Source organism: Chlorocebus sabaeus, chromosome 11 (assembly GCF_047675955.1).
Source record: "Chlorocebus sabaeus isolate Y175 chromosome 11, mChlSab1.0.hap1, whole genome shotgun sequence".
Lineage (NCBI taxonomy): Eukaryota > Metazoa > Chordata > Mammalia > Primates > Cercopithecidae > Chlorocebus > Chlorocebus sabaeus.
The window spans coordinates 48,273,672-48,300,709 of NC_132914.1; the positions used below are offsets into that span (position 1 = coordinate 48,273,672).

The 27,038-nt window shown below is 41.3% G+C and overlaps 1 protein-coding gene across 3 annotated transcripts in view; it reads left to right on the plus strand.

Annotated features, from left to right (window-relative positions):
• The window catches only part of DIP2B (disco interacting protein 2 homolog B), a 255,438-nt gene that overhangs the window by 50,464 nt on the left and 177,936 nt on the right, over positions 1-27,038 (plus strand). The window lies entirely within an intron of this gene.

The following is a 27,038-nucleotide window of genomic DNA, read 5'->3' on the forward strand; positions in this document are numbered from 1 at the left end:
ACCCCGAAGGCAGAGGTTGCAGTGAGTCGAGATAGTGCCACTGTACTCCAGCCTGGTGACAGAACAAGACTCCATCTAAAAAAAAAAAAAAAAAGCCATGTGGTTGTTCATGATTTCTGAATTTTATGTTTAATATGACATTGGTAGCCTGTTTAACTTCATGTTATCATCACCACTTATAAATAGCTTAAGTCTGTGTGCACAAAATTATGTTTCATTCTGTTAAATTTTATGGTTTTTTTTTTTTTCTTTTTTAGGTATAGAGATTTAAGTTCCTTATATAACTAAGGAAAAGTCCAATTCCAAATTTAACAATCAAGGTACCTAGTTGTATGAAATTTGGAAATTTTCTTAACTCTCTCTTCTGTGTCATTGGCACTTTTCAGTTTTCTAGGAACTCTGGGCTTTGCAAGTTACCTGAGCCTTGAGCATTCCTTCTTTAGCCAGTGGGATGGCAGCCATTTTGCCCTACGTTATTGCCTTGTCCAGTGAAGGAAAGTGAAACACCTAGAAATTGTGAATTTTGCTTTTTGGACCTGATGAGTTTTGTATGTGATGGATAACGTTAAGTTTTTAAAATTCCCATGTGATTTCTTGGGTTTTAAATTCAGGGCTGCAGTGTACTTGTGGGGCCAGCTGGAATTTTGAAAATTGAAACTTCCTGCAGTTTTGTTGAATAGTTTCTTCACTGATTTTTTTTTTCATTCATCTTTTTCATGAGGCTAGGACATTCACAAGTGAATTGAGAAATTGAACTACTCGGAATCTAACTATGAATGTTTGAGAGACACCCAGTCTAAAAGAATGATTAGACTCTAAGACATTCATAACCATTAGTTTATTAATAGCTCTATAAAGGTTTTCCATATTCTAGGGTCCTGAGGGGAATGGTCTGGATAACCGAACAGGCTTTTCCATCCCTCATGATTCATTTTACCCTATTGAAAGTTATCTTAAACAGAAGGAAATGAATAGGCCTGGTAGAACCAGATTCTAAACAGTGTTGCTTCAGTGGGAAGGGAGTGGTTTGTTAGTCAGTGCTTGTGGAGGCTGTTACTCCAGAGGCAGCCTGCTTCTCTGAAGTTAGTCAACACTACTGTAGCCCAGTGGCAGATGCTGCCAGCATAAATCTCAAAGAGCTAGTAACGTGTTGCTCTTCTAGGAATTCCATTCAGCTACAGATTTAAGGTTTATCAGTAGTATTTCCAGAAAGATGGTCCAGCACAGTGGCTCATGTCTATAATCCCAGCACTTTGGGAGGTGGAAATGGGTAAATTGCTTGAGTCCAGGAGTTCAAGACCAGCCTGGGCAACATGGCAAAACCTGTCTTTGCCTGTAGTACCCCCAGCTACTTGAGAGGCTGAGGTGGAAGAATCACCTGAGCCTGGGGAGGTCAGGGCTGCAGTGTGCTGAAATTGTGCAACTGCACTCCAGCCTGGGCAATCACAGTGAGACCCTGTCTTTAAGAGAAAAAAAAAAGAAAGGAAGGAAGGAGGGAGGGAAGGAGAAAGGGAGGGAGGAAGGAAGGAGGGAAGGAAGGAGAAAGGGAGGGAGGGAGGAAGGAGGAAGGAAGGAAGGAAATGAAGTATTTTAAAGACCAGATTCTAGGCCGGACGTGGTGGCTCATGTCTGTAATTCCAGCACTTTGGGAGGCCAGTGAGGGTGGATCACTTGAGGTCAGGAGTTTGAGGCCAGCCTGGCCAACATGGCGAAACCCCGTCTCTACTAAAAATACAAAAATTAGCCAGGCATAGTGGCACTTGCCAGTAATCCCAGCTACTGGGGGGCTGAGGCAGGAGGATCGCTTGAACCTGGGAGGCGGAGGTTGAGGTGAGCCAAGATCATGCCACTGCACTCCAGCCTGGGCAACAGAGCGAGACTCCATCTCGGGGGGAAAAAAATTGTTTTTGTGTGTGTGTGTGGGGGGCGGTTTTTGAGACAGAGTCTTACTTTGTTGCCTGGGCTAGTGTGCAGTGGCATGATCTTGGTGCACTGCAACCTGTGCCTCCCAGGCTTAAGCTATCCTCCAACCTCACCCTCACAAGTATCTGGGACTACAGGTACATGCCACCACGCCCAGCTAGTTTTTGAATATTTTGGGGAAATAAGGTTTTGCCATGTTGCCCCAGCTGGTCTCGAACTCCTGAGCTCAAGTGATCTGTCTGTCTTGGCCTGCCAGTCTTGGGATTACATGCGTGAGCCTGCATGCCTTGCCCAATGTCCTGCCTTTTTAAGGCTGAATAATACTCCATTGTATGTATATTTCATATTTTGTTTATTCATCTGTAGATGGACATTTGAGTTGCTTCAGCGTCTTGGCGAGTGGAATAGTACTGCTGTAAACATGGGTGTGTAGTATTTCCTCAAGACCCTTTCAGTTCTTTTGGATGTATACCGAGAAGTGGCATTGTTGGATAATATGGTAGCTCTATTTTTCATTTTTTGAGGAAGTTCCCTACTGTTTTTTGATAGCGGCCGCACCATTTTACAATCCCACGAGCATGCACAAGGGCTCTCCATATCCTCACCAACACTTGTCATTTCTTGTTGTTTTTTTAAATGGATATCCTAATGGTGTGAGGCGATGTCTCATTGTGGTTTTGATTTGCATTTCTCCGATGATGAATGATGTTGAGCATTATTTCATATGCTCATTGGCCATCTTCGGAGAAAGGTCTGTTCAGATCCTTTGCCCGTTTTTTAATTGGGTTGATTTTTTTTTTTTTTTTAATTGTTGAGTTATAGGAGTTCTTTTTATATTCTGGATATTAACCCTTTATCAGATACATTATTTGCAAATGTTTTCTCTCATTCTGTAAGTTAACTTTTCTCTCTGTTGATTGTGTCTTTGGATGCACAGAAGTTCTTAAGTTTGATATAGTCCCATTTATCTTATTTTGCTTTTGTTTCCTTTCCTTTTGGTGTCATATCCAAGAAATACTTGCCAAATCCAGTATTATTAAGCTTTTCCTCCATGTTTTTTTTCTAGGAGTTTATAAAGTTCTTTTTAAAAAACGTTTAAAATTTTTAAAAATACACTTCTTATATTTAGGTCTTTAATCTATTTTGAGTTATTTTATTTATTTATTTATTTTCCCGGAGTCTTCAGTGGTGCAACCTTGGCTCACTGCAGCCTCTGCCTCCCAGGTTCGAGCCATTCTCCTGCCTCAGCCTCCCGAGTAGCTGGGACTACAGGTGCATGCCACCATGCCCGGCTAATTTTATATTTTTAGTAGAGACGGGGTTTTGGCATGTTGGCCAGGCTGATCTTGAACTTCTGACCTCAGGTGATCTGCTCACCTCGTCCTCCCAAAGTGCTGGGATTACAGGTGTGAGCCACTGCACCTGGCCTGAGTTGGTTTTCTTTTTCTTTTTTTTTTTTGAGACGGAGTCTTGCTCTGTCGCCCAGGCTGGAGTGCAGTGGCCGGATCTCGGCTTACTGCAGCCTCGATCTCCCGGGCTCAGGTGATCCTTTCACCTTAGCCTTTCAAGTAGCTGGGACTATAGCACGTGCCATCATGCCCGGCTAATTTTTAAAATTTTTTGTGGAAATGAGGTCTTGTTATGTTGCCCAGGCTGGTCTTGAACTCCTGGGCTCATTTGATCCTTCCACTCTGGCCTCCCAAAGTGTTGGGATTGCAGGTGTGAGCCTGTGTGCTTGGGCTGTTTTCCTTTTTTCTTAATTTTTTACTGAAATTTTATTTAATAGAATTTTATTTCTATTAAAGTTTTACACACACGTATTTTAAAGAGGCAAGTAATTTTATAAGCCGTCACCACAGATAGCAGTCTTCTGCTTACCTCTTCTACCCAGTTTCCTCTTCCCCAAAGATAACCTCTTTTACTTCCTTGACTGATTCTGTCTGGATTTACCTTCATACCTTTCAGCAACATGCATACATTTCTTCTTGATTTTCAGTACTTTTGCATCATACACTGGCTTCCCACCTTAGCTACCCACCCAAACGTCCATACCACTTTCCCCTCCATATAGTTATAGCAAAATTTTGATTAAATATTAGATTGATATTTTTAATGTTATGACTAAGTAAATGCTGTTGATAGCTAAATCATGTGGTATATTTTTATTTTTTACTGCTTAAATTTTGTTTTCTCTAATCGCAAGATGTTTTATTTGCTTATTTTCTATGTATTTGTCATTGGTATGTCTCTGTAAGTTGCATGAATCTCCCTCTGTATGATCGGTCACATCAGGTATTCTGTCAGTTTCATCTTGAATAAGTCCTTCCTGGAATCTTCTGAAATGCCTTGGTTTAGATGGATTGGTCACTGGGTGCGTGGCATGGCAGTAGAATGGATCAACCCTCTCTAGTTTCTTAGGGATTTCCTTTGTGTATTGCATCTTGTATATTCTGGGTCTCATGTCTTTACCTTTTTGAGCTTACTTCTTCACTTTGGTTGAGTGCATCTCTAAAAGACATCTCCTTTTTTTTTTTTTTTTTTTTTTTTTTTTGAGATGGAGTCTTGCTCTGTCACCAGGCTGGAATGCAGTGGCGCCATCTAGACTCACTGCAACCTCTGCCTCCCAGGTTCAAGCGATTCCCTTGCCTCAGGCTCCTGAGTAGCTGGGACTACACGCCTGGCTAATTTTTTGTATTTTAGTAGAGACGGGGACTTCACTGTGTTGACCAGGATGGTCTCTATCTCCTGACCTCGTGATCTGCCTGCCTCAACTTCCCAAAGTGCTGAGATTACAGGCATGAGCCACCGTGCCCTACTGACATCTCCCATTTTTAAGGTTTTTTTTTTTTTTGAATATTATATTCTTGCCCTCAACTCTGCCTGATGTCCTCCATTCTAGAGACTGTCTGTTTTGCCCTTCTAGAAAATAACTGCAGTCTTCTGTAGTGTGAGGAAAAGACATTCTCTTGGCTGCCTGGAAGAGGAAAGAGGATCTAGGAGTCTAACTTTTCTTAAACTTTTAGTTAATCTTCCTGTTTATAACGTTTTGCCCTCATTTCCAGAGGGAATTTGTTCTCCCCTTCCTATGTATTTTCATAGTGTAAGTCTCCTCCCCACCTTCCCACCCCTACCCTGTGTTTGCCACTTAGGATTCAGCTTTCTTGGCTCTGCTGAGACATTTATTGCTTATCTACCTGCTTTCCAAATTTCAAATTTTGTTGCTGCTGTCACTTTGGTTCTTTTTTGTCCTTACGGTTAATGCTTATGTTTTCCTCCCTACTTATTCAGTGAGGTATGAGAAAGAACAGAGGCTGTGCACTCATTTTGCTATCTCTGACTGGAAGTTGCCTGAGCTGCCCTTTATCTCTTCTCTTCTCCCATGCTGTCTTTTAGTCACTTTTTATCTGCCTTTTATCTATTTGTCGCCTCTGACTTCTGACTTTTACCCTCATCTTGTTCCAAGCCCAGTCATCTTTAATACTTACTTTTTCCATCTCATTGGGCCTCTCACCTCTTGTTTCCTTTCACCCCACACTCCTTTGGCACCTCATGTCCTCCTCTTACTTCTAGGGGCCTCACTGAGCAGAGCAGCCTTTCTTTCCCTTTGCTTCTTGTCAGTTTCGCTTCTCTCGTGTGCTTCTCTGCTCCACTGATATACGAAACACACATATCAAAGGATAGCCTGGCCATGTTTGTGTAGCAGCTGAAGAAGCTATTCTGAACAGCAGCAAAAACCACACACCAATCTTTAGAAATTAAATCTTTGTTGATTTAGCATGTCTTGACTGCTTCTCTTCTTCTTGCTACCCATTTTCCTGTGTCATATGTCTGACTGACTCTTCATTGTTTTCTTTCTCCCCCCAAGACGGAGTCTTTCTCTGTCACCCAGGCTGGAGTGCAGTAGTGCAGTCTCGGCTCACTGTAACCTCCACCTTCCAGGTTCAAGCAATTCTCTTGCCTCAGCCTCCCAGCCACCTGGGATTACAGATGCCTGCCATCACACCTGGCTAATTTTTGTATTTTTAGTAGAGACGGAGTTTTACCATGTTGGCCAGGCTGGTCTCAAACTCCTGACCTCATGATCTGCCCACCTTGGCCTCCCAAAGTGCTGGGATTACAGGCGTGAGCCATCTAGCCCTGCCAACTCCTCATCTTTTTACTAACTAGTCATCTATTGATACATCGTATTCCTTGTAGTGTTTTGCCACTATGAAAACAGGTATTTACTTTTTAAGTAAAATAAATATTACTAATAGTAAAACAGTCATTATACTGGGAGTTAGAAGGGCTGAATTTATTGGCTTAAATGACACTATGTATTGTGAGCCTTTTTTTTTTTTTTTGAGATGGGGTCTAGCCCTGTCGCCCAGGCTGGAGTGTAGTGGCTCACTGCAATCTCTGCCTCCTGAGTTCAAGCGATTCTCCTGCCTCAGCCTCTCCAGTAGCTGGGACTACAGGCACATGCCACCATGCCTGGCTAATTTTTTTTTTGGGGTGGAGTTTTGCTCTTGTTGTCCATGCTGGAGTACAGTGGCACGATCTTGGCTCACCACAACCTCCACCTCCCACGTTCAAGTGATTCTCCTGCCTCAGCCTCCTCAGTAGCTGGGATTACAGGCATGTGCCACCACGCCCAACAAATTTTTGTATTTTTAGCATAGACAGGGTTTCTCCATGTTGGTCAGGCTGGTCTTGAACTCCTGACCTCAGGTGATCCACCTACCTCAGCCTCCCAAAGTGCTGGGATTACAGGCACGAGCCACTGTGCCTGGCCCATTGTTTTTGTGTTTTTAATGGAGACAGGATTTCACCATATTTTCCAGGCTGGTCTTGAACTCCTGACCTCAAATGATCTGCCTGCCTCTGCTTCCCAAAGTGCTGGGATTACAGGCTTGAGCCACCTGGTTGGTATTGTGAGACTTTCTGAATCACTGCGCCTTGATCCTTTATCTATAAAATGGAGATAATAAGCTCTTTCTAGTTATAGGACTTGAAGAAGCAAATGGGCTAGAGGGTGAGTGAAAGTAGGAAATACTGAAATAATTTTTAATTTGTGTGCCCCACCCACCTTGCCTTCCATAGATGGCCCAGGCTGCGGTCTGGAAGCTGCTCTCCTGTGTGTGGTACATGGACCCAGGCAGGAGTAAGTAGATTCCCAGAGGACCTACTATGGCTTGGATGATCTCTCCACTTTGGGGTGGGCACCATCCCCTCCCTGTCTTCTTAGCTTGGCAGATATAAAGCATTGGCTGTGCGTTCTTACTTTACACACTAATGTTCTCACAACAGTGGCAGGGCCTTCCTAGGCAGAGGACATCTATAAGGAGTGGGTGATGGTGGCTGCCACCTCCTGAACTGTGGCTAATGGGCTGCTGGGTAGGGGGATATTGCCTGAGGGGTCCGCTGGAGCCCATGGCAGGCAGAAGCCAACAAAAATTTATTACTGTTATTGTGACTACATCTGTATGCATGAACCACTTAGCTGTAGAGGAATTTTGGTTACATAAGCTTTGTGGTGGCTTGGTAAATTGATTCTACAGTTCTTGTTGTTTCTCCCAGATTGAACTTGCCTTTCTGCCATATGATTGGCACTACTGATTGTTGAATCATTTCTTCCAGAACAAGGAAAAATGCCAGGTGTGGTGGCTCCCGCCTGTAATCTCAGCACTTTGGGAGGCTGAGGTGAGAGGATCGCTTGAGCCCAAGAATTTGAGATCAGCCTACGTAACAGAGAGACCTCATCTCTATAAAAAACAAAAAACAAGGAAAATAGGTACATAAATGTTAGTGTTACAGATGGTAAAAGGTGAACAAACATCTGCACAATGCAATATACATTATCACAAGTTTCGGCTGAGCACAGTAGCCTGTGATCCCAGCACTTTGGGAGGCCAAGGTGGGAGGATCGCTGGAGCCCAGGAATTCGAGATGAGCTTGGGCAACACAGTGAGACCCCATTTCTACAAAATATTCGCAAATTTCAAGATTTATGGAGTTTTATTATATGAATTAATCTAGTTCAGAAGCTTTTTAGGTATGACATTGTTTTGATCAGTCTCCTGTACCCTCAGGGGTAGCACAAGTAATAGGAAAAACAAAATAGGTCTAGATGCAGCAGTGCTGGTTGAAGATGTCTGGATGATTTAAGTTTCTGTGTTCCTGCCAGGGGTAATAATTGAGAATCATATATAAGGGAACCTTAGGAACCCTCTAACACTGTTTACAGATGTGGAAATGGAGGTACTGAGAGGTGACTTAGTTTGCTTGAGGCCACATCGTTGGCAGCACTGTATTTCTGAACTTATATTCTACCAACATCTCAAGTAGCAAAAAATGGAAATGAGGAACAGTTGAGGGAGCTGTCAGTCAGAGATGGTGGAATGAATATCTCTAATAGCCTCTTTTTTCTCATACCTCATTAAATGACAGTAAGAAAAAGAAAGGCATTAACTCAGAAGAACAAAACAGAACTGCAGAAGAGAGAACAGCAACACAATTTTGAAACTGGAAAGCGGGTAGATGAACGATCGCTGACTTAGTGGCAATGGGGGAACAAGGCTGTTTACATTTTGAAAACCCAAAAGGCTCAGGAGTGGGTGCATCAGTTCCCTCTGGAAATGGGGGCAAAAGTAGGTTGCAAAAGGAAGGATTCATTGAAGGTTTAAGAAAAGACTTCAGATCCTCGCTCTTCTTCTATGAAGCCAGGAGAATGTCCTTTCTTCACCCTAGCAGAAGACTGGAGATTTATTTTCTAGAAGAGGAAAATAGAGAGTCTGCAGAATGGGGAACACCAGGTACGGTTGAGGGCAAGGAGAGCCTGCCGTCAAACTCTTCCAATTTGTATATAATTCTTTCCATACCCAGTAGTATGTTTCAAGGTGGATTCAGTTCTCTCAGAAGATGGGTGATTAGGTGATCACCCCAATACTTCCCCAAGGGACAGACTTCTTATTAATTCCTCTCTGCTGAGTACATCACTAAGGCCTTTGGGTAGCATTTTATTTTTCCTTTTCTTTCTTCTCCTGTAATTTAGTAGTTAATCTTCACAGAAAAGAGGAAGATGGTGTAATGATTTGTCTCTTTTTTTTTTTAAACTGGGCTGCATAACAAAGTAATGATGTTTAAAAGAGTCAAAGGTAGATGTTTTCTTAGGTGTTATACCAATTTTCTCAACAGTTGGACTAACCAACAATTGGTCCTTAAAATATTAGGCCGGGCATAGTGTCTCATGCCTGTTATCCCAACATTTTGGGAGGCTAATATGGGAGGATTGCTTGAGCGTAGGAGTTTTAAGACCAGCTAGGGCAGCATAGCAAGATCTCATCTCTACAAAAAAATTAGTCAGGTGTTGTGGTGCATCCCTATAGTCCCAGCTACTTGGGAGGCCAAGGTGGGAGGATCACTTGAGCCCAGGAAGTTGAGGCTGTAGTGCACCACTGCATTGTAGCCTCAGTGACAGAAACCACACACACACACACACATATACACACACACACACAGACACACACACAATTTCTAGTATCAGAGGTCTTTAACACTTACAAGGTATTGTAGATGTTTTGGCCTTGGGAATGGGGATGGAATACAAAGATGTATAAAATACAGTCTTTGCCCTCGTAGAGGGGTGAAATGTAGCACACCAAGTTTAATACAACCGTTGTTCCTTGTGTGCCCATGTAGAAGTATAAGCTGTGTAAAGATCTTAAAAAATATATATCTTGTTTCCTACCCTCATAGAGTTTACAGTCATGAATGATCTTTCTCAGCCAGGCGTGGTGGCTCATGCCTGTAATCCCAGCACTTTGGGAGGCCAAGGTAGGTGGATCACTTGAGGTCAGGAGTTCGAGATCAGCCTGGCCAACATGGTGAAACCCCATCTCTATTAAAAATACAAAAAATTAGCCCTTTAATCCCAGCACTTTGGGAGGCCAAGGCAGACGAATCACGAGGTCAGGAGATCGAGACCATCCTGGCTAATATGGTGAAACCCCGTCTCTACTAAAAATACAAAAAAATTAGCTGGGCGTGGTAGTGGGCACCTGAAATCCCAGCTACTTGGGAGGCTGAGGCAGGAGAATGGCGTGAACCCAGGAAGCAGAGCTTGCAGTGAGCCGAGATCGCAGCCACTGGACTCCAGCTTGGCTGACAGAGTGAGACTCCGTCTCAAAAAAAAAAAAAAAAAAAAAAAAAAAAATTAGCTGGACGTGGTGGCATGTACCTGTAATCCCAGCTACTCAGGAGGCTGAGGCAGGAGAATCACTTGAATCCGGGAGGCGGAGGTTACCGTGAGCTGAGTTCACTCCAGCCTGGGCAACAAGAGCAAAACTCTGTCTAAAATGAAAAAATAAAATAAATAAAAATTCAAAAATTAGCCAAATGTGGTGGTACACGCCTGTAATCCCAGCTACTTGAGAGGCTGAGGCACAAGAATTGCTTGAAGCTGGGAGGCAGAGGTTGCAGTGAGCTGAGGTTGTGCCACTGCGCTCCAGCCTGGGCAACAGAGTGAGACCTTGTCTCAAAAAAAAAGAAGGAATGATCTTTTTCAAATTATATTCTGAATCAGAGAGAATGATCTTTCTCAAATTATAGCCTGATGATCACGAATCTCAGTGAGATGTTTCATTTATAAAATTTAGTGGTTTAATTTCATCTCTTTGACAGTCATCTTTAGCATGTTAAAGACTTAGGCAAGTGTCTGGCAAATAAACTGTTTTCACATTTTTACAACTTAATATTTCTTAAATTTATTCAATAGAATAAAACTTTACGAAATAACCTATATAAGAGTGCATTCCTCTAACCCCTATGCACATTAGATTGGCAGTAAATTTTATCTGAATCACAGGCTTTTCCTTTCTGTTAACTCAGTATCAATTGTTTAAGGAAAGCTAAACGACTCCCCTATTCTTGCCTTTCCTCCACGCAGCCAAGGGTGAATATTTTAGGTTTTGTTTCTATGGATCATTCTTAATCATTAACTGTGCTAGAGGCCATCATTTAGAATGGGAGATATTTCCAGGTTCTTAAAGCTAGAGTATATTTATGTACTATGTATTCTACATTTGCCATAACATTTCCAGTTATTAAAAGATACAGAAATCTTTTGATGTTTTCTAATGCTTCTGAATGCAGACCTTTATTCACTACCTCCATCTTAGGTGATGGTTTTCACCTAGTAATTTTTTTTTTTTTTTTTTTTTTTTGAGACAGAGTCTTGCTCTGTCGCCCAGGCTGGAGTGCAGTGGTGCGATCTCGGCTCACTGCAAGCTCCGCTTCCTGGGTTCACACCATTCTCTTGCCTCAGCCTCCCAAGTAGCTGGGACTTCAGGCACCTGCCAGCATGCCTGGCTAATTTTTTTTTTTTGTAGTTTTAGTAGAGACGGGGTTTCACCGTGTTAGCCAGGATGGGCTTGATCTCCTGACCTTGTGATCCGCCCGCCTCAGTCTTCCAAAGTGCTGGGATTATAGGCATGAGCCACTACACCCAGCCTTAAATTTTTTTTTTTTTTTAAGTGAGAGCTACAGATCTGTCTTAGGGCTTCTGTGAAACTATTCAGAGTACTGTAAGTTAAAGTAGCACATCCATAAACACATTGCATCTCAGATAACAAAATACCTTAATTTATGGAAACTATACTCCCGAAGAGGCTGTCTATAAAGTAATTTTTGCATATATAAATTCATTGTATTATTGATTGGTTGATTGATTAATTGACTGAGACAGAGTTGCTCTGTTGCCTAGGCTAGACTGCAGTTGCCTAGGCTAGACTACAGTGGTGTGATCTCTGCTCACTGCAACCTCTGCCTTCTCGGTTCAAGTGATTCTTGTGCCTCCCGAGTAGCTAGGATTAACAGGCATGTGCAGCCACGCTTGGCTAATTTTTGTATTTTTAGTAGAGATGGGGTTTCACCATGTTGGCCAGGCTGGTCTCGAGCTTCTGGCCTCAAGTGATCCATCCATGTCATCCTCCTAAAGTGTTGAGATTACATGCATGAGCCACCATGCCTCACCTGTTTTACCATCCCTTTTATAAATATTGGTCTGCTTCTCTCTGAAGTGTTCTTGTTCTAGTAGTAGAATAAGATAGAATAAGATCATATTTTTTATCTCTATATTGTCAGGCTTATAAGTGCCTGTTGATTGAATTAAAAGAGAATAAATAAGGTATCATAATTCAGATATTTGAAATCAGTTTCTAAAGTGACATGTAAATTGTTTTAGTTATCTCCCTGACCTTGACCGCCAGAGCAGGCTTTGGAATACAAAGAGGTGGGGGAGAAGGGCAGTAGAGAAAGGGTCACAAGCTGTTCTTCCAGATTTCCTAGCAAGTCTTAGATAATGGTAATACCTGATTCTAGAATACAGAAGGTTATATAACATAGTAAAGGAGTGTGTATGGTAATAAGAATAAGAAAGCAAGTTATTTAGGTCTCTTCTGTATATAGGGTTGGAGCAAATGCTTAAAAGCATAGAACAGGGCTTTCCTATCTTATTTCATCAATGCCGTTTATATATTTGAAAGTTGCAGAGTTAATTTTCTTTAAAAAAAAAATATTCTGACTGGGCACCATGGCTCATGCCTGCATTCCTAGCACTTTGGGAAGCCGAGGCCAGTGGATTGCTTGAGCCCAGGAGTTCGAGACCAGCCTGGGCAACAGCAAAACCCCTCTATACAAAAAATAAAAAAATTAGCCAGGCATGGTGGTGTGCTCCTGTGGTCTCAGCTAATCGAGAGGCTAAGATGGGAGGATCATCTAAGCCTGGGGAGGTTGTCAAGGCTGCAGTGAGCCGAGATCGTGCCACTGCACTCCAGACTGGGCGACAGAGTGATGCTGACTCAGGAAAAAAAAAAGTCTCAGACTTTTTTATGGTCAGACTAAATTGTCACCTAAATACAGTATATATGACTTTGTGACTGTGAAGTGTTTGTGTGTGAAAGAGAGACTGATTGATTGTAATACAATACTCTAAGCCAAATAATTTAGCTGTGTCAGTGCCAAAAGAATAATTTTAACTCTTATGTATCACTAAATATATTTTAGCTACCTTGTAAAACCAATCTCAGTTGGCTTAGCTGCCGCAAAAAACCTATAATACTCTAATAAAATTAGCTGTAGAACAATTGCTAAAAATTTGAAGATTATTAACCACAGCTTGACTTACTGATGGAACCAACAGAAGGCCTGTTCATCAGTTTTCATCTTTTTGAGTCATTTGGGAGCTGCTGGTTATCCATTTCCAACATATGCTTAAGTTTTGTTGAGATATATTTTCTTCTACTTTGTTTCTTTTCTTTCTTTTTTTCTTCTGAGATAGGGTCTGTCTCTGTTGCCCAGGCTGGAGTGCAGTGGAGTGATCTTGGCTCACTGCAGCCTGCCCCTCCTGGGCTCAAACGATTCTTCCACCTCAGCCTCCTGAGTGACTAGATCTATAGGTGCATGCCACCACTCCTGACTAATTTTTGTATATTTTGTAGAGGCTGGATTTTGCCATGTTGCCCAGGCTGGTCTTGAACTCGTGGACTCAAGCAATCCACCTTTGGCCTCCCAAAGTGCTGGGATTATAGATAGGAGCCACTGCACCCGGCCTTTTTTTTTTTTTTTTTTTTGAGACAGAGTATTGCCCTGTTGCGCGGACTGAGTGAGGCAATGTGATTATAGCTCTCTCTAGCCTCCAATTCCTGGGCTCAAGTGATCCTCTCCTCTTGCCTCAGCCTCCCAAGTAGCTGGACTACGGGTGTGGGCCACCATACCCAGCTAATTTTTAAGCTTTTTATGGGGATGGTTGTCATTATGTTGCCCAGGCTGGTCTCAAACTCCTAGCCTCAAGCAAGCTTCCCACCTTGCCCTCCCAAAGTGTTGGGTTTACAAGCATAAGCCACCTTGCCCAGCCTCATTTTTTTTTTTTTTTAAAGTTCACTCTGTGTACCTTAACTTCTTTGATCCTTTATTCTTGAAATTTTAACAGGATATTTGCTGAATTAATTTTTAGTCCTCAGGTGGTAAGGATTGAGTGAATGACATCACATTTCACAACATAGTATCAGTATTGGTCTGTGCAAGTCCTCTCTCTTAGCTCTTCAGATTAATTAGTTATTTTTTACCTCCACTTTCCACTTCTGTTCCCATTTCCCCATAGTTAGACTGTTCTGATGTATTTCGTAAGTATCCTTATATTTATATGCAGTTTTGTAAATTATGTAGTGTTGTTTTTGTGTGTGTGGGTGTGTGTGTGTGTGTGTGTGTGTGTGTGTGTGGTTAAACTTACCTAAATGGTACTATACCCTCTTGGTACTATTTATGGACTGTGTTGCTGTGTATATACCTAGTTCTTTGTTTCTAACCACTATCTGCCTTTCCTTAAATGATTTGTTCTCTTGGTGATGGACACCAGATTTTTTTCAACTTCCCGCTGCTACAGATGACAGGATGAACATCGTTGTGCTTGTTCTGTTATGATGGGAGAATTTCTTTCGATGTATGCATAAGAGTAGATTGCTGTACTTAATTTGATAAGCACTGCCAAATTTGGCCTCTTTTTCAGATTATGCAACATTTCCTATTTCTTCAGAAATAGGAAACAGAAAGCTGTTTATCTAGCTTTCTAATTGTTGTCTATCTGATGGGGTAAAGTGGTGTCTTAATGTTGTTTTAATTTATATTCTCCAATTACTGAATGGCAGCATTTCTTTATATACCATTAAGACCATATGGAACGCCCCCTCTGTGAATTACCTGTTCATATCCCTGGCCCATTTCTTTAATTGGAGTTTCTGTCTTTTCCTGTTTGATTTACAGAAGTGTTCTTGTAGAGTTTGGAATATTAACCTGGTATTTGCCTTTTCTTCATCTGTCATAGTATGTTAATTTTGTCATTGGTACCTTTTGCTGAGTAGGGCTTAACTTTGATATAGGAAGTCCATAATCTTACTTTATGGTCTTCTGGAAATATAATGAAGATATTCTGCATTTTAAATTATGTATTTCATAAGTCAGCCTTTCCCATGAGATCTTCCACCTGAGTCCATCATTATATATGACATAGAATAGTAATCCAGTTTTATTTTTCTCCACGTATTGAGGCCATTTTCCTAACCACATGAACTAGTTTGTGGCGCTACTTTTTTTTTTTTTTTTTTTTTTTTTTTTTTTTTTTTTTGGGAGACAGAGCTTATTCTTTCGCCCAGGCTAGAGTGCAGTGGTGCACTCACAGCTCACTATACACCTTGACCTCCCGACTCAAGTGATCCAGCTCAGCCCCCCTAGTAGCTGGGACTAAAGACATGCACTGCCACACCTGGCTTTTATTTTTTTGTGGTGATGAGATCTCATCATGTTGGTCAGACTTGTCTTGAACTCCTGGGCTCAAACGATCTGCCTGCCTCAGCCTCCCAAAGTGCTGGGATTACAGGCATGAGCCACCGTGTCCAGCTGGTGCCACTACTCTTTTTTTTTTTTTTTTTTTTTTTTTTTTTAAGATGAGTTGCTCTGTCACCCAAGCTGGAGTGCAGTGGCGCAATCTCAGCTCACTGCAAGCTCCGCCTTCTGGGTTCATGCCATTCTCCTGCCTTAGCCTCCCGCATAGCTGGGGCTACAGGCGCCCGCCACCATGCCTGGCTAATTTTTTTGTATTTTCTGTAGAGACGGGGTTTCACCATGTTAGCCAGGATGGTCTCGATCTCTTGACCTTGTGATCTGTGCCACTACTCTTATATATCATGTTCCCATATTTCCATGGCATTCTAAGAGCTCTGGTCTGTTTTATTGGATATAAATAACTGTAGGTATTGTTTGTTACATCAGTGCCAACTGTTTTCATTACTCTGCTTTGTGCTGTGTCTTCACATCTAGTAGGATACATCAATTAAAAAGGCATCATTTCACCCTCAAATTAATCTAAAAAGTCAATGTAGTCCCAATTAAATTTCATCTAGTTTCTCAAGGAATTTGGCAGACATTCTAAAATTTGAATGGAAAGATTAAAGTCATTTTCAAAATTGATTTACCCCTTTGTGGTCCTGTTACTGCTTAATCTAAGTAGTTCACACTTTTTGTGTGTGTGCGTATTTGAGCATTTTATATGTTTCAAGAAATTTATCCATTTCATCTTTTCTTTTAAACAATGAAATTTTTATTTTAGAAAAATTTTAGATTTACAGAAAAATCTTCACTGAATTTGGAATTCTGGATTGACAGTACTTTTTCTTTTCTTTTTTTCTGAGACAGGGTCTTTCTCTGTCATGCAGGTTGGAGTGTGGTGGCATGATTATGGCTCATTGCAGCCTCAATCTCCTGGACTCAAGTGATCCTTCCACCTCAGCTTCCCAAGTAGCTAAGACTGCAGGTGCATGCCACCAGGCCCAGCTAATTTTTTTTTTTTTTTTGATACAGTTGGAATTTCGCCATGTTGCCCAAGCTGGCCTCAAACTCCTGGGCTCAAGCAGTCCACCTGCCTTGGTCTCCCAAACTGCTGAGAGTACATGCCCAGCCAATAGTACTTTTTTCTTGGCATTTAAAAATATTGTTGCACTGTCTTTTGGCTTCCATGGTTTCTGACAAGAAAGCCCATTTATTTTAATTCTGGTTTCATTACATATAATGTGTCTTTTTTTTGTGGCTGCTTTTCAGATTTTTTCACCTAATTTTTAGTTTTCAGCAGATTGATTATGATGTATCAGGGTGTAGTTTTCTTTGGGTTTATCTTGTTTGAGATTCTCCTTCAATCTGTGAATTTATGCTTTCCAATAAGTTTGGGAAGTTTGCAGCCATTATTTTTTCAATTACTCTTCTACACCAATAATTTGTTTTCTTCTTTCCTTCTGTGGTTCCAGTGACATGAATGTCAGGTCTTTTGATAGTGTCTCACAGGTCTCTGAAGCTCTGTTAAGTTTTTTTGATTTCTTTTTCTGTTCTTGAAATTGAATCATTGTATTGATCTGTATGTGCACTGATCTTTTTTGTTTGTTTTTTGCTATTACAATTATTTGATTTAGCTTGTATTGTGATCTTTTTATTTGATGCACTTTTCTGTTGTAAAATTTCCATTTGGTTCTTTAAAAAACACTTTTATTTTGAAATAATTACAGATTTATAGGAAGTTGCAAAGATATGTACAGAAAGATCCCGTGAACCCTTTTCCCAGTCTCTCCCAATGTTAACATCTTGCGTAACTATAGTAATTATTAATACAAAGAAATTGACATTGGTGCAATCTGTAGATTTCATTGAGATTTTTCCATTTATACCTGCACGTGTGTGTGTATAGTTTTCTGCTATTTTAGCACATGTGTAGCTTCATACCACAAACTACAGAACTGTACCATCATCCATTTATACCTTTTTCATAGTTTTCTATTTCTTTGCTGAAAACATCTATCTTTCAGAGTGTTTATCTTTACCTCATGGAGCATGGCTATAATAACCGCTTTAAAATCCTTTTTTTTTTTTTTTGAGACAGAGTCTTGCTCTGTTGCCTAGGCTGGAGTGCAGTAGTGCCATCTTGCCTCACTGCAACCTTTACCACCCGGGTTCAAGCAATTCTCCTGCCTCAGCCTCCCAAGTAGCTGGGATTACAGACACCCACCACCATGCTCAGCTGATTTTTGTAGTTCTAGTAGAGATGGGGTTTCACGATGTTGGCCACACTGGTCTCGAACTCCTGACCTTAGGTAATCTGCCCGCCTTGGCCTCCCAAAGTGCTGGGACTACAGGCATGAGCCACTGCGCCCGGCCTAAAATTCTTTGATAATTCTATTATCTGTTTAATTTCAGTTTTGGTATCTGTTGATTGTCTTTCTCCCAATAATTGGTCATATTATCTTGGTCCTTTGTATGTTGAGTAATTTCGGATTATGTGTGGTTCATATTGAATATTACATTGTGAGACTTTGGGTCCTGTTACAATCCTCTGGAGAATGTTGATTTGTTTGTTTTTTTAGGCATGGAGTCAACTTGGTTAAGTTCAGATCTCGAGTTTGTTCTCACCTTCTGTAGATTCCAATGTCAGTTCAGTTCTCAGTGTTTGCTCTGCTGTTTGACCCTGCCTAAGCACTAATCAGGTCTGGGACTTGGGAGTGTCTTATAGCTCAGGTCTCAAAGCCTTTGCTGTGCTTCTTTGAAACTGTTGTACATATGCAAGCTTGGAGGTCAGCCTGAGATGCATGTTAGTTAATTATGTAGAATTGGGGATCCCCTTTTCCAGCTTTCTCCTGTTTGGTGTATCTCCTCTTTCTTGGGCTCCTTTTCCCAGCATAGTCCTGTGACTGGTCCAGACCTCAAGATAGGGCCAGCAGAGGGAAACAAAGGTAAAAAAAGAAGAAGAAAAGGGTATTTAACCTGTACTTTTTGGCTCACCTGGCTCTTTCAGTCCTCTGAGCAGGATATGGGAATTTTTGTCAGCAGTTTTAGTGTGTGTGTCCCCTGTGCTATTTTGTAAATTGGGCCACCAGGACCAGGCCCATTATTGGGTCAAAGCCAGGAGGTGAAGGAGTGAAAAAGAAAATAGGCAGGAAACTCAGTGGAATTGTAAGCTTTCAGTTTTGACTTACCTCTTCTATTTGCCTGCTGTTTATTTACTCTTCTTCGTCCTCAGCGAGTGGCTTATTTTATTTAGTTGAGAGTGTTGTAATCTGGGAATGAGAGAGGCTGAGGGGAGCTTACTCCTTGGCTGACACCAGAAGTCTTTGCATCATTTTTTAAAACAATAAAATTTTGATGAAAAAATTATTCCACAAAAGTTGCAGGAATCAAGCTTTGTATAAATGATGTCAGAGGACATTTCCTTCTTCCAAATTAGAATAAAGTACTGATAAGCTTTGTTTTCAAGTGCTTTGTTCGTCAGGTTTTTTTTTTTTTTTTTTTTTGGTCCATAAGAATTCTCTTCCCTAGTCGTGCTTCCCTCCCCTCTCAACTAATTTGAAATAGTTCCTGATTTGCCTGGTGAATTTTTTTTTTCCTAATCACAATCTCTGCTTTTCCAGTGGAATTTCTTGTCTTTTTTTTTTTTTTTTTTCCACCACAGCTCTTTTTAATGCATGGGAATTTGTTTTGATAGAGTAAAATTTGTTAATTTCAGGGCAGATAAAATATCAAATAACAGAGAAACTAGTTAACGGCATGGATTTGTGGAAGCGGAGAACTATCTGGTCCTCAGTATGTGTTTTCCAGGGAATTGCCTCTGAGTCTGGGGAGAGCATTTGGCTGTTACCCATCAATGTGTTCAATCTTGTGGGGAGATTTGAGAGCATGCATCTTTCTCTAGACCAAACATATTAGGTTGTTTCACTGTGACATATTAAATGACTTTTTGTTACTGAAAATCCAAGGGCATGTTATGTGGCTAGTAATATCTTTTTAGCCTACCAAACATTTGCAGGTGGGAGGAAATGTGCATGTTAGTTCCACCACCTGGATTGTTCGTTGGGCTCCTTCCTCTGGCCTGCTGCCTTGTCACAGTTAATTCCAGTGAGTTGGCAGGGAGGCTCTAAGGGATGGCTGGCACTCTTAACTCCTTTCTAGGTGCAGTGAGAGATTGTTTAGGCTTACTGATGGCCGTCAGACTGTTTTCTTTCGACTTCTTGGTGTTACCTTTTACCAGTTGTGGCTTGAGATTCTGCTGTGTTTTACTAAACTATACTCCACCTTTAAATAAACTGTAATGATTATCTTAAGAGTAATTGTATAAATATCAGGTAAATATTGACCTCTTTACAGATTTTGCTTTTGCACTTATTTTTGTAATTACTATTTTAAGAGGTATATAGAGAGCAGATACATGCTGGTCTTTTAAAATATTTTAGCTTTACTCATTTTTATATTTATTGTAAAACTAATAAGTTTAAAACCCATCTAACTTCCAAGAAGTAACAGCTGAACTTCTGTGTTGACATCTGTTGCAAGTTGTTAAACTCAGAAATCTTTTGCAGTTTGGTTGTAGAAACTTGTCTCTTCAGTGAATGAAGTTCTCTGATTCCTTTATGAGAGATTCACTTGTTTGACTGGATTTTGCTGTGTCATGTTTGCTTTATCACTCCTGAAAATCAACTCTGGAACATTTTCCATGCCCTAATTTAAAATGAAGAGATCTCTGATTTTTCGTTTAGATGTTATTTAAAATTTTGGTATCTTGAAATCTTGATATCTAGATCTCTTCGGGATTTGTCTTTTACATTCTGTAGTGTATAGTGTATATAGTCTATATATGTATGTGCGTATATATGTATATTTGAATACGCAGAGTGTTCTAGCAATATTAATTGGATCAGTAAATATTTGCGCACCTACTAAGTGCGAACACTGTTCTATGTGAGCCAGTTGCTGACATTTTGGTGTATAAAGATACAGGCAGTAAATGGGCTGGGTGTGGTGGCTCATACCTGTAATCCCAGCACTTTGGGAGGCTGAGACAGGTGGATCACTTGAGGTCAGGAGTTCAAAACCAGCCTGACCAATATGGTAAAACCCCATCTCTACTAAAAATACAAAATTAGCCGGCGTGGTGACACATGCCTGTAATCCCAGCTACTTGGAAGGCTGAGGTGTGAGAATCACTTGAACCTGGGAGACAGAAGTTACAATGAGCCGAGATTGCGCCACTACAATGGGCTGGGCAACAAGAGTGAAACTCCGTCTCAAAAAAAAAAAAAGAAACAACAAACAATAAAATAAAGATATAGGCATTAAATATATGAATATATGGTACATAAACAAATAAGTTTTTTACAATACTTCAGGTTACTTGAAGCCTTCTTTTGAGTGACTAGATTTAAGTTTGTGAAACAGGGTTTTCAGAAGTTTTAGTTTTATTATCTCAGAAATTTTGGCTTCATTTTTTCAACAAAACTTTTATTGACTGTTTATTTAGCAGATATTAAATGTAGCAAAATGACTATGACCCACCTCTTGTCCACAAGGAGCTTACAGTCTAATCAAGAACCAATTTTGTAATAACAATGAAATTAAAATATGATTGTATGTTGAGGTAAGTGATAATAGAGTTATGAAAAGAAAATGCCATGGCAACGTAGTGGAGAGGTTGGGGAAGGATGGGGTGGCAGGGAAGGTCTCAAAGAGAATTTGTTATTATTGGCAGCCTCTTTTTTTTTTTTTTTTGAGACGGAGTCTTACTCTGTCGCCCAGGCTGGAGTGCTGTGGCACGATCTCTGTTCACTGCAACCTCCACCTCCTAGGTTCAAGAGATTCTCCTGCCTCAGCCTCCTGAGTAGCTAGGAGTATGGATGTGCACCACCACGCCTAGCTAAAATTTATATTTTTAGTAGAGATGGGGTTTTGCTGTGTAGGCCAGGCTGGTCTCAAACCTCTGACCTCAGGTGATCCACCCTGCCTTGTCCTCCCAAAGTGCTGTGATTATAGGTATGAGCCACCACCCCTGGCCTATTGGCAGCCTCTTGAATGGCTTTGGCTATAGGTAGATGGGAGTCGAATTATCTGTGACCTTTGAAACCTAGGCTTTTTTTTTTTTGAGATGGAGTCTCACTCTGTCACCTAGGCTGGAGTGCAATGGCGTGATCTCGGCTCACTGCAACCTCCGCCTCCTGGGTTCAAGTGATTCTTCTGTTTCAGCCTCCCAAGTAGCTGGGACTACAGACGTGTTCCACCACGCCAGGCTAAATTTTTGTATTTTTAGTAGAAACGGGGTTTCACCATGTTAGCCAGGATGGTCTTGATCTCTTGACCTTGTGATCTGCCCGCCTCGGCCTCCCAAAGTGCGGGAATTACAGACGTGAGCCACCGTGCCCGGCCTGAAACCTAGGCATTTTAATTATTTGTGTAACTTTAACATACAGCCAGGCCTGGAAGTTTATTTAAAAGATGCATCTGTCTTTCCAGTTCAACTTTTAGTTTTACTATTCCTTTAGGAAAAGACGTTTATGGATGCAGCTGTGTGACAGCATTGCCAAAGCCTTCTCTTTAGAGTTTATTACAACACAGCTCCAGTTACATTGCTTTGCTTAGGTTGTTCTTTGCTTTTTAACATAAAATATTTATATTTGTCTTCATTCATTTTGTAAAAATGAAGTACAACTTAAAAAAAGTCACAAATTTGGGGGTTTTACTTTATCCTTGTGTGTGTTCCGTTTTTCTTTAAAGCGAAAATGTCTATTATGTGTTGATATAAAAATATTAACCCAGACTAAGACCACAGTTTCCTCAACCTTTGTTGAGTATATACCTTCCTCCCTTTTAAAATTACATCTTGTAGGAGATTCTGGCATTTCTCATTTATATATTGTGAAGTTAAAATGTATTTCCTAGAAGAAAAATATTTCACAATAAGGGGACCTGAAAGCATTTGCTAAGGAGAGAGTTAAGGGTTGGTGAACTTGTGGCATGCTGGATTGGTGGTGTGCTGAGAATGCTTTCGCAACAACTCGATTCAGAAAACATTTACTGAATTCCTTTTGGCAAAGGCTCCTGCTAGATGCTTTGATGGATGAGAAAATGAACAAAACACAGGCTCTGTTTTGTTGAAGGGCCTTCCAGGTTACTGCATTGACTGTTTCTGAATCTCTTCTCTTCCATTCTTCACCTTTGCCATATCCCAGATAATGAAAATTAGAGCTCTAAGTTATCAATTCTGTAAGCTGAAAAGTCTAAATTAGTTTCCTTAAAATGTTGGTTACAGGTTCTCCTTTGTGCTGACAGAATTTAGTATAACAGAAAACATTTTGGTGTCTCAGTGCCTCCCTCCATAAATTAACATTTACTTAAGTAGATGCTTTTCATGGAGCATTATGATCCAGCCCCTCTCAAGCTGTGACTCGCCATGGACAGTATTAAATCAGATCTGAGCAGCTCTAGGAGACAGTTGAAAGTTGGAGAATATGCCCAGTGTCAGCATCTTGGCTAGGGTGTGCTGTTAAAACAAAGAACACTTTTGGCACTCAAAAACTGAATAGGCATGTGCCATTCTGCATGTGAGCTCTAATGAATAAAGCTGCAGAGGGTGTTCTGTGTTTCCATTCCTGCTGAACTAAATGGTAAAGTATCCTTTTTAGGCTTCCCCTTAAATCTACCACAGACTATCAGGTCATAATCCAGAAGAGGTAAATACCATAAAATCCCCAATACAGCCACGTATCCTGGCTTCATCAGCCATAGCACTCAGTTCCATCAAACAGATAACTGCTTGAACATCTACTGTGTAAAGCTCTGTGCTGGTGCTTCAGGTTGTAAAGAGACAAATAAGATTGAGTATCGATCAAGTTGCTTACAGTTTAGTAGTGCACCCTGCTCTCCTTGTTCCACCTGCCTTGCCTTTCTAAATTCCGTTTCTTCCTGGCCTACCCTGGTCTGTAGCCACCTACAACTCAGTGTAGATACAGACCCATTCAGTGTGTTTATTACAACCCAGTCTTATAACCTTATCTTTAATGTACAATAGATGTTGGAAGCAGTAGAGGAGATGTGCCTTGAGCCCTGGACAGTGTCTGCAGTGATTTGTAGAAAAGCCCATTGTAGCACTAATCACTTGAGGTACTGTTTCAGGGCAATTTTATTTTTCTAATGGAATGCAATGATTGGCATAGTTCAAACAGACAGAACCCAGACAGGAGGCAGTCTTTAAAAACGGTTAGTTCAATTTTGTTTACATTCCTTCTCTTTGCAGAATGTGTATTTTCCCTTCCTCAGACTAAAAGTGGCACAGTGTGATGTATGCTATTGTGGAAGTATTTTGCATAAAATCACTAAATTCATTTATTCAAATAATTTGTCTTAGACTTTTTTAAAGTGACCAGAGATAAATGTTGATGAATCGTATTTAAGTATTTGGAGGGCATTTCAAGGTAAGTATACTTTTAAGATAATTTCCTTGACTATGTTTGATGATATTAAGAGTTCTGAGAAATCTTTTCCAAAATCTTGCAATCTGAAAGTGAATGGGACATTCAGAATTAACTGTAGTCACAATTGTGTCTTTACTGTTGGTTGGTCTTGCCTGTTTCATTTTACAGACAGATGTGAAGGACAATGTTTTCTCCATCAAAATACATAAGAAACTTCCATATAAAAGTAAGACAGGAAACTAATGTAACCTTTAAAAAAATCTTGAATTACCTTATTAAGATTACAATAGATTAATTTGATTAATCTAAAATTAGATTGTTGTTTAGTTAAACCCGATTTTATGATTTAGAAAGGCCAATAAATAGCACGTCTCTTCTCCACATGGGTTCTGGATAAACGGCAAAAAACCAAAGTATTAGCAGATGAGGGCCATAATACTGCTTTTATTACTGATAAAGGTGATGGTAAAGGAAGCAGCTTAAGGTTAGAGCCAAATTGATTTGCTAAGTGAATTCCATCGTTATTCAGACCTACCCTGTGGGCACAGTGGTGCTGGATTGGAGAGGGCATATGCAGTAAGCAGACCTTCCACTCATCCCAGCTTCAGCAGACAGCTTATGCATGTGAGGAAGAAGAGCATGAACAGACTGTTTGTTTTTCCCAAATTTACCAGTCAGTCAGTTGCTTCCCTCTCCAGGACAGAATCATCTAAGTGGCAAAGAAATGCTAAAGATGTTACAACTGGTGGACCTTGATTCATGCAAGAACCCTCAGAAGTGAGGAATGAATGTTCCCATCTGGCACTTCGTTCCTTCTTCCATGCATGGCTTTTATGAAGAATGGGTTGGTGCCAGCATAGGAGACTTAGCTGGACTAGGCCAATGAGCAAATCTTTGTTTTAGGGAAGAGACCTTGTAACAGTTGGCCTCTCGGAAACTGTAGCCAAGGTTTGTTTATCAGAATGATGGGAATTTGTCCTTAGGCAGTCCTCTCTGCCTTTCTGAAACATCTGTGATTTAGCATTATTTTTGGGCAATAAGTCAAGGTCCACAACTTAGTTTTCTATTGTCCTTTAACATTTTAAAATATGCCTACATTTCTCTCATTTTTAGTTTTCTTCAGAGACTCCTTTTGTTTACCTCCCTCTCTGGTGTTTTACATCGTTATAGCTAACTTTCTTTTCTTTTGACATTCTCCCCTTGGACACAGTTTTAACTGTTCCATATCTTGATGGTTACCAGATCTCTATCCCGAACCCTGACCTCTGTTCTGAGCTCCACATTTGTATCCAGCACTCTAGCAGTTCCACCTGGGCTGTCTAAAACTAAACTCTCTTCTAGCCACCCCCACAACAACTCAGAAACCCTTGCCTTTTATTTTGTGTTCACAATCTGAGTGATACCACAGCCTTTTCATTAGGTTAAGCCAGAAAGTGAAAGCTGGGGGTCACCACAGGCTTTTTGTTTCTTTTTTTTTTCTTTTTTTTTTTTTTTTTGAGACAGGGTCTCGCTCTGTCACCCAGGCTGGAGTGCAGTGATGTGATCATGGCTCACTGCAGCCTCGACTTCCCAGGCTCAAGCCATCCTCCCACCTCAGCTCTCAAACTCCGGTCCCCAGTAGCTGAGACTACAGGCACACACCACCAGGCCTGGCTAATTTCTTATAGAGACAGAGTTTTGCTATTTTTGCCCAGGCTAATCTTGAATTCCTGGGCTCAAGAGATCCACCTGCCTCAGCCTCCTAAAGACCTGGGATTACAGGTGTCTGTGCCCAACCAGGCCGTCCTTTATTATCTCCTAGGTCAGGGGTCAACAAACTGTGTCTACTGGGTCAAATCCAGCCAGGGACCTGGGAGGGAGCCAAGATTTTTTTTTTTTTTTTTTTTTTTTTTTTGAGATGGAGTCTTGCTCTGTCGCCCAGGCTGGAATGCAGTGGCACAATCTCGCCTCACTGCAGCCTCTGCCCACCAGGTTTCAGTGATTCTCCTGCCTCAGTCTCCTGGGTAGCGGGGATTACAGGCACACACCACCATGCCCAGCTAATTTCTGTATTTTTAGTAGAGACAGGGTTTTGTCATGTTGGCCAGGCTGGTCTCAAACTCCTGACCTTAGGTGATCTGCCCGGCCTGGCCTCCCAAAGCGCTAGGATTACAGGTGTGAGCCACCGCGCCCGGCCCCAGGTTTTTGTTTTTTTTTTTTTTTTTTTTTTTTTTTTTTTTTTTTGAGGCAAAGTTTTGTTCTTGTTGCCCAGGCTGGAGTGCAATAATGCAACCTCGGCTCACTGCAACCTCCGCCTCCTGGGTTCAAGTGATTTTCCTGCCTCAGCCTCCTGAGTAGCTAGGATTACAGGCATGTGCCGCCATGCCTGTCTATTTTTGTACTTTTAGTAGAGACAGGGTTTCTCCATGTTGGTCAGATTGGTCTCGAACTCCCGACCTCAGGTGATCCACCTGCCTTGGCCTCCCAAAGTGCTGGGATTACAGGTGTGAGCCATCGTGCCCAGCCTTTTTTTTTTTTTTTTTTTTTAACATTTTAAAATGCTTGTTTAAAACAAACAAATATATCTGTGAAAGAGACCACATGTGGTCTGCAAAGCCTAAGTACATATTTACGGTCTGACCCTTTTTTTTTTTTTGAGACAGAGTCTCTCTCTGTCTCTAGCCTGGAGTACAGTGGAGTGATCTCAGCTCACTGCAAACTCCACCTCCCAGGTTCATGCCATTCTCCTGCCTCAGCCTCCCTAGTAGCTGGGACTATAGGCGCCCGTCACCGCGCCCAGCTAATTTTTTGTATTTTTTTTTTTTTTTTTTTTTGAGACGGAGTCTCGCGCTCTCGCCCAGGCTGGAGTGCAGTGGCCGGATCTCAGCTCACTACAAGCTCCGCCTCCCGGGTTTACGCCATTCTCCCGCCTCAGCCTCCCAAGTAGCTGGGACTACAGGCGCCCACCACCTCGCCCGGCTAGTTTTTTGTATTTTTTTAGTAGAGACGGGGTTTCATCGTGTTAGCCAGGATGGTCTCGATCTCCTGACCTCGTGATCCGCCTGACTTGACCTCCCAAAGTGCTGGGATTACAGGCATGAGCCACTGCGCCCGGCTGGTCTGACCCTTTACAGAAAGGGTTAGGTTGCATCTTTTCTAGGTCAAGTCCTATTAATTCTCTCCCTGCAAGCATCCCTTATTATTATTATTATTGGTTTTTGATACGGAGTTTTGGTCTTGTTGCTCAGGCTGGAGTGCAGTGGCACAATCTTGGCTCAGTGTAACATCTACCTCCTAGGTTCAAGTGATTCTCCTGCCTCAGCCTCCTGA